Source organism: Odocoileus virginianus, chromosome 15, assembly GCF_023699985.2.
Source record: "Odocoileus virginianus isolate 20LAN1187 ecotype Illinois chromosome 15, Ovbor_1.2, whole genome shotgun sequence".
NCBI classification, from domain to species: domain Eukaryota; kingdom Metazoa; phylum Chordata; class Mammalia; order Artiodactyla; family Cervidae; genus Odocoileus; species Odocoileus virginianus.
Genome location: NC_069688.1, coordinates 1645814 through 1661796, shown reverse-complemented (window position 1 = coordinate 1661796; position 15983 = coordinate 1645814). Strand labels below are relative to the sequence as shown.

General features: G+C 41.3%; 1 protein-coding gene and 1 pseudogene across 5 annotated transcripts in view; one reads left to right on the top strand and one right to left on the bottom strand.

The window, feature by feature from the left end:
* Nucleotides 1-15983, bottom strand: part of TRAPPC9 (trafficking protein particle complex subunit 9) — a 393547-nt gene that overhangs the window by 349240 nt on the left and 28324 nt on the right. The gene's annotated exons all lie outside the window — the stretch shown is intronic.
* Nucleotides 2454-14633, top strand: LOC110151619 (large ribosomal subunit protein eL31-like; annotated as a pseudogene).

Sequence of the window (15983 nt, the reverse complement as noted above, 5' to 3'; positions counted from 1 at the left end):
TCACAGGAGAGCTTAGTGGGGCTGATGATTTAATTTCACTCAATAAAAGAATAACATCCTCTAAAAATACTGGTATGCAATGGATTTGATCTTTCTTGACACCTATACAGTTTTGACAGCCCACATGTAACATTACTGTGGACCAGTGAAACAAGCGGTCTACAGAGAGGAAAAGTCAGTGCTGCCGGCAGGCTGAAACCCAGGCTAGAGCAAAGGAAAGGAAAGTACGCAGTTAGGAAGGGCGAGAAAGTTGGGGGGGAAATCACCACAAGGGCTCTCAAGTATCAACCCAACGACCGTTCAGTCATTCAGTCGAGAGGGAGTCACTGCGTTCCTAGGACAGGCAAGAGCGTACAGGAGGCACAAGGTGGAAACTTGAGAGACAAAGAGAAGCAGGAACGAGAGGGAATAAAACAGAGACACGTGAGGCAGCAGAGAGAGAGAAGGCAAAACCACAGGAACAACAAGGGGGGCTTGGATCAGGCAGGTACCAGTGCGGTGGCGACCCCAGCAACGACCAGCAGGCTGGCACCACACAAGGTCACATGCATCTGCTCCCTAATGAGGACACAAACCCTGCCACGCAGGCACCACCAGCCCTGACCTTCGGGGAAACAGCAGGAAGACAGGGCAGCTGGGAAGTCTGATGCTAACCCGGACAAGTGCGGGATAAACTCCTCCAGCACCAATGACTGGGGCAAAGATGGACTTGTCAGTAAACAGCACTGGGACAGCTGGAGGGCCATCTGGGGAAAGATAAAACCAGACCCACACTTCACACCAAACACAAGAACGAACTCCAAATGGTCTAGGGATCTAAATGCACAACAGAAGAGCATAAAAGAAGCTCAACACACTTGGGTAAGTTCCTCTAAAACCTGAATATAAGGAAAGGCTCTCTAAGGATGATTCCAGGGGATTGTCCCAACCCAGGCATCTTCCCAACCCAGGGATGGAACCCAGGTCTCTCACATGGCAGGCGGATTATTTACTGTCTAAGCTACCAGGAAAGCCCAAGAATACTGGAGTGGAGAAATACTGGAGAAAGCTTCAAGAATACTGAAGCCTATCCCTTCTCCAGGGGATCTTCCCGACCCAGGAACCGAACCACAGTCTCCTGCATTGCAAGCGGATTCTTTACCATCTGAGCTACCAGTGAAGCCCAAATACAATTCAAATCCAAAGGCAATTTTAAAAATTAATAAATTCAATTACCTAAAAACACAGGGAAAATACTATAAACGAAGGCAAAACATAAGTGACCAAAGAGAAAAGTATTTTCAACATACATCACCAAGGGCTAATATCCCTAATACATAAACAGGCCGTAAAGATTGAGAGGAAAAAAAAAAAATCTAAGGTTAAATTGGCTGTTCTGAAATACTATAAGGTGGATGAGAATGGCAAAATCAGTCGCCTTCGCCGGGAGTGTCCCTCAGATGAATGTGGTGCTGGAGTTTTTATGGCCAGTCACTTCGACAGACATTACTATGGCAAATGTTGTCTGACCTATTGTTTCAACAAACCAGAAGACAAGTAATTGTATATTGGCTAATAAAGATATGAGCTAACATTTAAAAAAAAAAAAAAATCTAAAAATCCAAAAGAACAAAATGAGCAAAAGATATGAGCAGATAATTCATTTTAAAAAACCTATAAATAGCCCTTAAACATTAAGAATAAATTCAAATTCACTAATAGTAAGAGATACCATTTCTCAACTGTCTAGTTGGCAAAAATGTAAACGCTTAACAACAGGCTCTGCAGGTGAACTTGTGCTGAAAAGGCATTCTCATAAACTGCCCTGAGAACACCAAACAGTGTGACCCTGATGGAGAAGAATTTGGCAAAACTGAATAGAAGTCCTCATATATTTACCTTTTGATCCAGTGATTCCCTATATAGGAATTTATGCCAAAGACACAACTCCAACAACACAAAATGCACATGCACAAGCTTCTTCACTACGGCGGCCTTTGTGATTTACAGAGCATAGAAACAACCAGCAGGTCCACCTGTAGAAGGCTGGTTAAATAAAACACAGTAAAACAGACAAGACACGTAGAGAAAACGGACGGGGCTTCCCGGGGGCTCCCAAGGCAAGGAATCTGCCTGCAGTGCAGGAGGCCCAGGTTCAACCCCTGTGTCAGGAAGATCCCCTGGAGAGGGAAGCAGGATGATGTCTGCAAGCTGATACCGACTGATTTCCAGTCCATAAAAAGATGGTAAAAACAGACACAGTAAAATAAAATTTAAACTAAAACCAAAAAAAGCCAAGTGTAAAAGGTATATGTAATATGCTACCTTTTTTCACAGGACAACCTATGAATCTACTTACAGGGCAACAATAAAGACACAGACATAGAGAACAGACCCATGGACCCAGGTTGGGCGGGGGAGGAAGGAGAGGGTGGGACGTACCAAGAGAGTGACATGGAAGCATATACGCCACCATGTGTGAAAGAGATAACCAGTGGGGATCTTCTATGTGACTCCAGGAGCCCACATGGGGGCTCTCTAATAGCGAGAGGGGTAGGAAGCGGTAGGAGGTGGGACGGAGCTTCAGGACGGAGGGGACACGTGCGTGCCCACAGCTGTCTCATGTTAATGAATGGCAGAGGCCACCAATATTGTGAAGCAATCATCCTTCAATTAAAAATAAATAAATTTTAAAATAAATGAAAAGTCTTTACTATAAAGAGAAACAAATACCTAGTGAAAAGTAACTACTTAAAAAAAAGAGTAGGGAATCGCCTGGCAATCCAGTGGCGAGGATTTAGTTACTTGGTGGTACTTTCATGGCAGTGGCCTGAGTTCAATCCCTGGTTGGGGAACCAAGATCCTACAAGCCATGCAGTGTGGCTAAAAATAAAATTAAATTAAAAAAATAAAAACAAGAGTATATTTAAGTTTTCATAAACTGAAAACACATCAAGTTTCTAGGGAAATCTGTACAAAATATTAAAATACATTCATCTTCAAAAATTCTAATTGAACAATTAACCCAAGAAACAAAGCCAACTTCAAAAGCACGGAGAGTAGAGGCCTAGAAATCACAGTTTCTAAAACTACGACTTTAACTCAATATAATGAGAGGAAAATCTTCACCCAGGAAATGGTGGAATTCTGTGCATAAGACAGGATAAACTCAGTGCAAACGGCACCAGACACAGTGATAGTTCTCTTAAATACAATTTTAAAGTTAGAACATAGCTGAAAAGCTACAAAAAATATTCTGAAAAACAGATCAAAACATGTATATATATGTAGGAAGCCTGCCCCCATGTCATATATAAATGCAAACTTATTTTTGTTCACTCATGAGCACTAATTACTTTATCTAAGGCAGAATATTTTATTTTTTTTCAAGACAGAATATTTTAATTAAAACAAATAATCAATAGTATACATCTCTTGTAAAATCTAGTTAATAAGTTTACTCTGTTATGTAACCATAATGTGTCTAAGATAGACCTAAAATTAGTGAAAATATCTTTCTATGGTTTGTGAAACTCTTCTCAAAATTCCAGGCTTTTAAAATAGATCTGAGCAGTATCTCTATACTACCTTTTTCCTTGTGAAACAAACAGCAGATACTGTTGTCAAAATTCTGTCATTACAATGATTCACGAGCACCACATTCTAACTAATCTGCTGGACAACAAGGCACTATCTAGACACATCGTGACCAAACAAAATGAAATATAAGGAAGACAATGACCCTATTCTGGAAAATTTATAATCTATGTCAACACTGAGGTTTTATTTCACTGGTTAGCAAAATAAAATCAAATACTTTCTTTGAATGTTCTATAGCTATGACTCTACTTCTAAAGTAATGACCAGAAAAGACTTAAGTATGACTTTTTTAGGTCAATTAGCAACAATTATCACGGGAGGGTAGTAAAAAAATTAACTGATAGCAATGCTTCCACCTACACTAGAACTAAAATAAAACTACACCAAGCTCTGCAAGGTAAATGAAGAGATGAGATCCCTAATGAGAAAAAAAATTAATAAGAACTCAAAGAAGTAAAAACTTTAATTAACTAGTCCTATAGAAAGGAATAGAGGATGGTGGCTAAGAGAACACATGCTGGAGACAAATGTGTGGGTCTGAATTCCCACATCCCCACTCACTAGCTATAACCCTGACAAGTCAATGAGCTTCTCTGCATCTCAGTTTCCTCATCTATAGACGGGATGACAACAGCACCTCTCTCCTAGATCCATTGTAAGAATTAAACTGCTTTAAATATAAAGTTCACATAAAATAGCTCAGACCTTAGCTATGACAGTGAGAGCACAAGCAACAAAGGAAATTTAGACAGAGTGGACTTCGTCAAAGTTTAAACCTGTACGCTTCAAAGGACACCGCCAGGAAAATGGGAGAGCGACACACAGAACAGGAGAATATGTCTGCAAACCGTCTGATGAGGCGCTTGCATCTACAACATAAAAGGAACTCCTACAACTCAACAGTAAAAAGACAAATGACTCAATCAAAAATAAAGGATCTGGGGACTTCCCTGGTGGTCCAGTGGCTAAGACTCCCTGTTCTCAATGCAGGGGGCCCCGATCGTTCCCTGGCCAGGGAGCCAGATCCCACAGGCTGCAACAAGGAGCCTATAGGCCACAACTAAGACCCTGAGCAGCCAAATAAATCAACAAACAAATAGGAAAAAAATAAAGGATGTGAAAAGACATTTTTCAAGCAAAATGTACAAATGGCCAATAAGCACAATGAAAAGATGTTTGGGATCTTTAACTATAAACAAAATCAAATCAAAACTACAAGGAGGGGAGGAGCCAAGATGGCGGAGGAATAGGACGGGGAGACCACTTTCTCTCCTACAAATTCATCGAAAGAACATTTGAACGCTGAGCAAATTTCACAAAACAACTTCTGATCGCTAGCAGAGGACATCAGGCGCCCAGAAAAGCAGCCCATTGTCTTCGAAGGGAGGTAGGACAAAATATAAAAGATAAAAAGGGAGTCAAAAGAGTTACAGACGGAGACCCGTCCCGGGAAGGGAGTCTTAACAGAGGAAGTTTCCAATCACCAGGAAACCCTCGCACTGGCGTGACTGGGGGAAGTTTTCGGCAATCTAACTGGGAGGAAAAATTAAACAAGGCCCACAGATTACATGCCTAAAAGCAACTCCCAGCAGAAAAGTACCCCAGATGCCCGTACCTGCCAGCAACAAGCGGGGGCGGAACGGAGAGGAGCGGGCGGCATTGCTTAGGGTAAGGACCGGCCCGAAGACCCTGAGAGCAATCGGAGGGAGCTTTTTTAAACTGTGGGACAGCAAGGGTCAAAATTAACCGGCCCGAACACACTGCCGGCGGTTCGCAAAACAAAGGGACTGAGAAACTCCAGAGAAGAGCCGGCCCACCCCTGCTGGAGGTAGGAGGCAGGGGGGAGGGGAAAAGGGCAAACTCAGCCCCTGAGAAGCCACCCCCTCCCACACTGCAAACAGGCCTCCGGGTTCTAGCTAAAGACTTCCTGAGACCCGACTGGCGGCGAGCGCTGGGGCCGTGGAGGGAAAAGGCGCACCACATCCGGGGAGAGTGCGCCCAAGCCTCTGGCTGCCTGGGCCGCTCAACGCGGAGGGAAAAGGCGCGCTGCACCCGGGGAGAGTGCGCCCAAGCCCCTGGCTGCCTGGGCCGCTCGACGCGGAGGGAAAAGGCGCGCCGCACCCGGGGAGAGTGCGCCAAGTCTCTGGCTGCCTGAACCGCTCAGGCCGGGGAAGGCACAAAACGCAGGCGCAACCGAATCCGCGCTTTTGTGGAGTACCCAAAAACTGGAACCGCACTCAACGCAGGGCCCGCTCCATATAGAGCAGCCAGGAGCCTGAGCAGTGTAGACGGGGAAAGCACTGACACCCGTGAGCGGGGCAAACCCAGTGTGGCCGGAACACGGTGAGTGCTATCCACACAGAGCGGTATCTGTCTGCAGCGCCCCGCCCTCCCCGTAGCAGGACTGAACTGAACTAGCGAACCTAAATAAGAGATCACCTCCGCCCCCCTGTGTCACAGCGGAAATTAGACACCAAAGAGACGGCAAACACCAAGGAAACCAGATCTGAAAGAGACACGTGCACCCCAATGTTCATCGCAGCACTGTTTGTAATAGCCAGGACATGGAAGCAACCCAGATGCCCATCAGCAGATGAATGGATGAGGAAGCTATGGTACATATACACCATGGAATATTACTCAGCCATTAAAAAGAATTCATTTGAATCAGTTCTAATGAGATGGATGAAACTGGAGCCCATTATACAGAGCGAAGTAAGCCAGAAAGATAAAGACCATTACAGTATACTAACACATATATATGGAATTTAGAAAGATGGTAACGATAACCCTATATGCAAAACAGAAAAAGAGACTCAGATGTATAGAACAGACTTGTGGACTCTGGGAGAAGGCGAGGGTGGGATCTTTCAAGAGAACAGCATTGAAACATGTATATTATCTAGGGTGAAACAGATCACCAGCCCAGGTTGGGTGCATGAGACAAGTGCTCGGGCCTGGTGCACTGGGAAGACCCAGAGGGATCGGGTGGAGAGGGAGGTGGGAGAGGGGACCGGGAAGGGGAATACATGTAAATCCATGGCTAATTCATTTCAATGTAAGACAAAAACTACTGTAACGATGTAAAGTAATTAGCCTCCAACTAATAAAAATAAATGGAAAAAAAAAAAGTCATTATGCAAGTAAAAAAAAAAAAAGGCAACAACAACAAAAAAAAGAGAGGGCAAAGAGAAGCCAAATAAACAAAGGGAACCGCTTCAGAAAGGACCGGTGCAACAGATTAAAATCCCTGAAGGTAACACCGACTACACCGGAAGGGGCCTATAGATATCGAGAAGTGTAAGCTGGAAAGAGGAGCTATCTGAAATTGAACTGAGCCTACACTGACCGCAAAAACTCCAGAGAAATTCCTAGATATATATGTATTTTTTTTTTTATTTAAAAAAAAAATTTTTTTTTTCCTTTTATTTTATTTTTTATTTTTTCTCTTTTATTTTCTTTTAAAATTCCCTATTACTCCCCCATTACTCCTCAACTTTCATTTTCATATATTTTTATGATTTTTTTAATTAGGGGAAAATTTTTTTTTTCTTTTTTTTTCTTTTTCTTGTTTTTCTCTCCTATTTCCTTATAAAGTCCTCTAATACTCCTGTATTATTCCTTAATTTTCATTTTCATTTCACTATAACCTTGCCAAAAAAAAAAAAGAGAGAGAGAGAAACCCTATTTTTAAACCAAACTTCATATACATTTCTAAATTTTTTGTGTGTTTTAGTTTTTAAATATTGTATTTCAAAGAGTCTAACCTCTATACTAGATTTTTAATCTTTGTTTTTCAGTATGTGATATAAATTTTGGACATTTAAGAATCCAATATTCAGTTCCCATTTCTATTCAGGAGTGTGGTGATTACTCTCCCACTTTTGACTCTCTGTTTTCTACCTCAGAACACCTCTATTTCCTCCCTTCCCCTTCTCTTCCCAATCCAATTCTGTGAATCTTTGTGGGTGTCTGGGCTACGGAGAACACTTTGGGAACAGATAACTGTGTAGATCTGTCTCTCTCCTCTTGAGTCCCCTTTTTCTCCTCCTGCTCACCTCTATCTCCTTCCTCCCTCTCCTATTCTTCATGTAACTCTGTGAACCTCTCTGGTTGTCTCTCATGGTGGAGAATCTTTTCACCATTAACCTAGAAGCTTTATCATCAGTGCTGTATAGTTGGAGAAGTCTTGAGACTATTGGAAGAATAAAACTGAAATCCAGAGGCAGGAGACTTAAGCCCAAAACCTGAGAAAACCAGAAAACTCCTGACTACACGGAACATTAAGGAATAAGAGACCATCCAAAAGCCTCCATACCTACACCAAAACCAACCACCACCCAAGAGCCAATAAGCTCCAGTACAAGACATACCACGCAAATTCTTTAGCAACGCAGGAACACAGACCTGAGTGTCAACATACAGGCTGTCCAAAGTCACACCTAACACAAAGACCCATCGCAAAACTCATTACTGGACACTCCATTGCACTCCAGAGAGAAGAAATCCAATTCCACGCACCAGAACGCTGACACAAGCTTCCCTAACCAGGAAACCTTGACAAACCAATCGTCCAACCCCACCCACTGGGTGAAACCTCCACAATAAAAAGGAACCACAGACCACAAGAATACAGAAAGCCCACTCCAGACACAGCAATCTAAACAAGATGAAAAGGCAGAGAAATACCCAACAGGTAAAGGAACATGAAAAAAGCCCACCAAGTCAAACAAAAGAGGAGGAAATAGGGAATCTACCTGACAAAGAATTTAGAATAATGATAATAAAAATGATCCAAAATCTTGAAAACAAAATGGAGTTACAAATAAATAGCCTGGAGACAAAGATTGAGAAGATGCAAGAAATGTTTAACAAGGACCTGGAAGAAATTTTAAAAAGTCAATTAAAAATTAATAATGAAATAAATGAGATCAAAAACACTCTGGAGGGAACCATGAGTAGAATAACAGAGACAGAAGATAGGATAAGTGAGTTAGAAGATAAAATGGTGGAAATAAATGAAGCAGAGAGGAAAAAAGAAAAAAGAATCAAAAGAAATGAGGACAACCTCAGGGACCTCTGGGACAATGTGAAATGCCCCAACATTCGAATCATAGGAGTCCCAGAAGAAGAAGACAAAAAGAAAGACCATGAGAAGTTACTCGAGGAGATAATAGCTGAAAACTTCCCTAAAATGGGGAAGGAAATAGCCACCCAAGTCCAAGAAACCCAGAGAGTCCCAAACAGGATAAACCCAAGGCGAAACACCCCAAGACACATATTAATCAAATTAACAAAGATCAAACACAAAGAACAAATATTAAAAGCAGCAAGGGAGAAACAACAAATAACACACAAAGGGATTCCCATAAGGATAACAGCTGATCTATCAATAGAAACCCTTCAGGCCAGAAGGGAATGGCAGGACATACTTAGAGTAATGAAAGAGAATAACCTACAACCTAGATTACTCTACCCAGCAAGGATCTCATTCAGATATGAAGGAGAACTCAAAAGCTTTACAGACAAGCAAAAGCTAAGAGAATTCAGCACCACCAAACCAGCTCTTCAACAAATACTAAAGGATCTTCTCTAGACAGGAAACACAGAAAGGTGGTATAAACGTGAACCCCACACAACAAAATAAGTGGCAACGGGACCATACCTATCAATAATTACCTTAACTGTAAATGGGTTGAATGCCTCAACCAAAAGACAAAGGCTGGCTGAATGGATACAAAAGCAAGACCCCTATATATGCTGTCTACAAGAGACCCACCTCAAAGCAAGGGACACATACAGACTAAAAGTGAAGGGCTGGAAAAAAATATTCCACGCAAACGGAGACCAAAAGAAAGCAGGAGTCACAATACTCATATCAGATAAAATAGTCTTTCAAATAAAGGCTGTGAAAAGAGACAAAGATGGACACTACATAATGATCAAAGGATCAATCCAAGAAGAAGATACAACAATTATAAATATATATGCAGCCAACATAGGAGCACCACAATATGTAAGGCAAACGCTAACGAGTATGAAAGAGGAAATTAATAGTAACACAATAATAGTAGGAGACTTTAATACCCCACTCACAACTATGGATAGATCAACTAAACAGAAAATGAACAAGGAAACACAAACTTTAAAGGACACAATGGACCAGCTAGACCTAATTGACATCTATAGGATGTTTCACCCCAAAACAATCAACTTCACCTTTTTCTCAAGTGCACACGGAACCTTCTCCAGAATAGATCACATCCTGGGCCATAAATCTAGTCTTGGTAAATTCAAAAAAACTGAAATCATTCCAGTCATCTTTTCTGACCACAGTGCAGTAAGATTAGATCTCAATTACAGGGAAAAAATTATTAAAAATTCAAACATATGGAGGCTAAACAACATGCTTCTGAATAACCAACAAATCATAGAAGAAATCAAAATATGCATAGAAATGAATGAAAATGAAAACACAACAACCCAAAACCAATGGGACACTGTAAAAGCAGTAATAAGGGGAAGGTTCATAGCATTACAGGATTACCTCAAGAAACAAGAAAAAAGTCAAATAAATAACCTAACTCTACACCTAAAGCAACTAGAGAAGGAAGAAATGAAGAACCCCAGGGTTAGTAGAAGGAAAGAAATCTTAAAAATTAGGGCAGAAATAAATGCAAAAGAAACTAAAGAGACCATAGCAAAAATCAACAAAGCTAAAAGCTGGTTTTTTGAAAAAATAAACAAAATTGACAAACCATTAGCAAGACTCACTAAGAAACAAAGGGAGAAGAACCAAATTAACAAAATTAGAAACGAAAATGGAGAGATCACAACAGACAACACTGAAATACAAAGGATCATAAGAGACTACTACCAGCAGCTCTATGCCAATAAAATGGACAACTTGGAAGAAATGGACAAGTTCTTAGAGAAGTATAACTTTCCAAAACTGAACCAGGAAGAAATAGAAGATCTTAACAAACCCATCACAAGCAAGGAAATCGAAACGGTAATCAGAAATCTTCCAGCAAACAAAAGCCCAGGACCAGAAGGCTTCACAGCTGAATTCTACCAAAAATTTAGAGAAGAGCTAACACCTATCTTACTCAAACTCTTCCAGAAAATTGCAGAAGAAGGTAAACTTCCAAACTCATTCTATGAGGCCACCATCACCCTAATTCCAAAACCAGACAAAGATGCCACAAAAAAAGAAAACTACAGGCCAATATCACTGATGAACATAGATGCAAAAATCCTTAACAAAATTCTAGCAAACAGAATCCAACAACATATTAAAAAAATCATACACCATGACCAAGTGGGCTTTATCCCAGGAATGCAAGGATTCTTTAATATCTGCAAATTAATCAATGTAATACACCACATTAACAAATTGAAAGATAAAAACCATATGATTATCTCAATAGATGCAGAAAAAGCCTTTGACAAAATTCAACATCCATTTATGATTAAAACTCTCCAGAAAGCAGGAATAGAAGGAATATACCTCAACATAATAAAAGCTATATATGACAAACCCACAGCAAGCATCACCCTCAATGGTGAAAAATTGAAAGCATTTCCCCTGAAATCAGGAACAAGACAAGGGTGCCCACTCTCACCACTACTATTCAACATAGTTTTGCAAATGTTGGCCACAGCAATCAGGGCAGAAAAAGAAGTAAAAGGAATCCAGATAGGAAAAGAAGAAGTGAAACTCTCTCTGTTTGCAGATGACATGATCCTCTACATAGAAAACCCTAAAGACTCTACCAGAAAATTACTAGAGTTAATCAACGAATACAGTAAAGTTGCAGGATATAAAATTAACACAGAGAAATCTCTTGCATTCCTATACACTAACAATGAGAAAACAGAAAGAGAAATTAAGGAAACAATACCATTCACCATTGCAACAAAAAGAATAAAATACTTAGGAGTATATCTACCTAAAGAAACAAAAGACCTATACATAGAAAACTATAAAACACTGATGAAAGAAATCAAAGAGGACACAAACAGATGGAGAAATATACCGTGTTCATGGATTGGAAGAATCAATATTGTCAAAATGGCTATACTACCCAAAGCAATCTATAGATTCAATGCAATCCCTATCAAACTACCAACGGTATTTTTCACAGAACTAGAACAAATAATTTCACAATTTGTATGGAAATACAAAAAACCTCGAATAGCCAAAGTAACCTTGAGAAAGAAGAATGGAACTGGAGGAATCAACCTGCCTGACTTCAGGCTCTACTACAAAGCCACAGTCATCAAGACAGTATGGTACTGACACAAAGACAGAAATATAGATCAATGGAACAGAATAGAAAGCCCAGAGATAAATCCAAGAACCTATGGTCACCTTATCTTCGACAAAGGAGGCAAGGATATACAATGGAAAAAAGACAACCTCTTTAACAAGTGGTGCTGGGAAAACTGGTCAACCACCTGTAAAAGAATGAAACTAGAACACTTTCTAACACCATACACAAAAATAAACTCAAAATGGATTAAAGATCTAAATGTAAGACCAGAAACTATAAAACTCCTAGAGGAGAACATAGGCAAAACACTCTCCGACATAAATCACAGCAGGATCCTCTATGACCCACATCCCAGAATTTTAGAAACAAAAGCAAAAATAAACAAATGGGACCTAATGAAACTTAAAAGCTTTTGCACAACAAAGGAAACTATAAGCAATGTGAAAAGACAGCCCTCAGATTGGGAGAAAATAATAGCAAATGAAGCAAAAGACAAAGGATTAATCTCAAAAATATACAAGCAACTCCTCCAGCTCAACTCCAGAAAAATAAATGACCCAATCAAAAAATGGGCCAAAGAACTAAACAGACATTTCTCCAAGGAAGACATACAGTTGGCTAACAAACACGTGACAAGATGCTCAACATCACTCATTATCAGAGAAATGCAAATCAAAACCACAATGAGGTACCATTACATGCAAGTCAGGATGGCTGCTATCCAAAAGTCTACAAGCAATAAGTGCTGGAGAGGGTGTGGAGAAAAGGGAACCCTCTTACACTGTTGGTGGGAATGCAAACTAGTACAGCCACTATGGAAAACAGTGTGGAGATTTCTTAAAAAACTGGAGATAGAACTGCCATATGACCCAGCAATCCCACTTCTGGGCATACACACCGAGGAAACCAGATCTGAAAGAGACACGTGCACCCCAATATTCATCGCAGCACTGTTTATAATAGCCAGGACATGGAAGCAACCTAGATGCCCATCAGCAGACGAATGGATGAGGAAGCTGTGGTATATATATACCATGGAATATTACTCAGCCGTTAAAAAGAATTCATTTGAATCAGTTCTAATGAGATGGATGAAACTGGAGCCCATTATACAGAGTGAAGTAAGCCAGAAAGATAAAGAACATTACAGCATACTAACACATATATATGGAATTTAGAAAGATGGTAATGATAACCCTATATACAAAACAGAAAAAGAGACACAGATGTACAGAACAGACTTTTGGACTCTGTGGGAGAAGGCGAGGGTGGGATGTTTCCAAAGAACAGCATGTATATTATCTATAGTGAAACAGATCACCAGCCCAGGTTGGATGCACGAGACAAGTGCTCGGGCCTGGTGCACTGGGAAGACCCAGAGGGATCAGGCGGAGAGGGAGGTGGGAGGGGGGATCAGGATGGGGAACACATGTAAATCCATGGCTGATTCATGTCAATGTATGACAAAACCCACTGAAATGTTGTGAAGTAATTAGCCTCCAACTAACAAAAATAAATGAAAAAAAAAATCAAATCAAAACTACAAGGAGATGAAGAAAATTAAAATTCAAAAAGATGCATGCCCTGCAATGTTCACTAGAGCACTATTTACAACAGCCAGGACATGGAAGCAACCTAAGCGCCCATCAATGGAGAAATGGATAAAGACTGTGGTACACATATACAATAGAATATCACTCAGTCATAGAAAAGAACAAACGAACACCACTTGCAGCAACACTGATGGACCTTGAGATTGTCATACTGAGTGAAGTGAGACACAAGAGAGACAAATGAATGACACTGCTTATACAAGGAACCTGAAAAAGGGTGCAAATAAACATACAAAACAGAAGCAGAGTCACAGATGCAGAAAACAAACATGATCACCAGAGGACAAAGGGGGGAGGGAAAACTTGGGAGACTGGTATTGACACAGACATTCTACTACATATAAAATAGATAACTAATACAGACCTACTGTAAAGCACAGGGAACTGCACTCCATAATGGCCTATTATGGGAAAAGAATCTAAAAAAAGAGTGAATTTTATGTAGTATATGTATGACTGATTCACTCCGCTATACACCTGAAACTAACACAGCACAGTAAATCAACCATACTCCATACATATCTCTAATACGGCAAACTTATGATATTTTACCATTCCTAAATGTATTTAGTAATACATTTATTTACACAGATATTTACAAAGACAAATAAAAATCACATTTACACTTTAAACAAACAAACAAACAAAAAACACCTACCAGGAGAACCCACTTAACATTCATAAGAATAGCTATAATCAAAAAGATAACACCATCCAGACCTGGGACTCCAAGAGCCCGGGGGTGGTTGCACGGAGCTGGCCAGGAGAGAGGGCCGGCTCGGGTCTGGCCCGCTCCACTCACAGCCTCCTTGTCGCCAAGAAGGGTGGCAAGAAGGCAGCTCGGTCCACCACCAACAAGGTGGTGACCAGAAAATACACCACCAGCCTTCACAGGAGCTCCCATGGAGCGGCTCTCGAGAAGCGTGCCCCTCAGGTACTCAAAGAAATGCTGAAATTTGTCACGAAGGAGATGGGAGCTCCAGATGTGTGCGCTGACACCAGGATCACAAAGCTGCTGGGCCAAAGGAATAAGGAGTCTCCCATACTGTGTGCGGTTGTCAGAAAACATAACGAAGACTCACCACACAAGCTCTGTATGTTGGTTACCTACGTATCTGTCACCATCATCAAAAATCTACAGATGGTAACTGTGGATGAAAACTAACCAGTAACTGTCAAATAAAGTTACAGAACTACAAAAAAAAAAGGAAAGATAATAACAAGCATTGACGAGGATACAGAAACTGAAACTCTCTTACAGTGCTGGTAAGATTGTTAACTAGCACAACCACTGTGGAAAACAATCTGGCAGTTCCTCAAATAGTTAAACAGTTAGCTACCCCAGGACCCCGTACTTCTCCTTCCTAGGCACATAAGAGAACTGGAAACATGTCCACGTAAAAACTTACATGTGAATGTTCATAGCACCATTACTCTTTAACAGCCAAAAAGTAGAAACAACCCAAATGTCCATCAGCTGATGAACGGGTAAGTAAAAAGTCTGTCCATAAGGTGAAATATCATTCAGCAAAAACAAAATATGAAGTACTGACCCATGCTACAACATGGACATTGAGGACATTATGTTAAGCTAAAGAAGTTAGTCACAAAAGAATACAAGTTGTAGGATTCCATTTATTCGAAATGTCTAGACCAGCCAAATCCAGAGAGACAGAAGAATTGCTGCCTGGGGCGGGGGAGGTCAGGGAAAACGGGGGTGACTGGGGTGATGAAAACGTCCAAGACTGATGGTAACAGCACTCTGGGCATCCACTGGAACCTCTGTATATTTTAGTGGGTGAACTGCATTAAAACTGTTAAGAGTAAAAAAGCCCCTTGGACCAGTTCTTTGACATTCTAAGTGCAAACTGCTCACTTTTATTACAGGAAGAAGAAACTCCCGTCAACATGAAAATGGGAAAAGCAAATTTGAGTAAACTGAATTGGACAAAAAATCACATCACTGGAAACGGGGGCTGAATGTTCACAAAACACTCAGAAATGACAAGAAATAACAGTGTGACACCACGAAGCATTCTGCTGCAAATGCCGATAAGGGCTCGGAAGCTGAGCTGTGAGAAATGGCTGGAGGAGAAGCCAGGTTCGCTCTTGCTGCGCCCCACCAAACATGCACCGGAGCCAGCAGCCAGGGGCTGTCCAACCCCTCCTTCCAGCCTGAGATGCTGTGCAGAAAGAGGGCAGCAAAAACCTGAGACAGTCTGCTTCACGTAACTCATTCCCTGAAAGTTCAAAGATTAAAAGGCAGTGATCTAGCTCCAGGCTGGGTTTTCTATGGAGCCAAACGAGAGGACACCAGTCGTCGAGAGGCAGAGGTGGAGCGCACGGCTCCCCACCAGCAGGCTTCCCACCAACACGGGTTCCGAGGGCAGAGGAGACGAGCCTAACGTCTGAGACAGGAGACGCTGGCGAGTGAAGAGAGGACGCGGCCAGCCCTGGACAAAGGCCCTGCGAGCACAGGCTAGAAGGCGCCTGGTGAACTGGTGTGGCCCGGGGC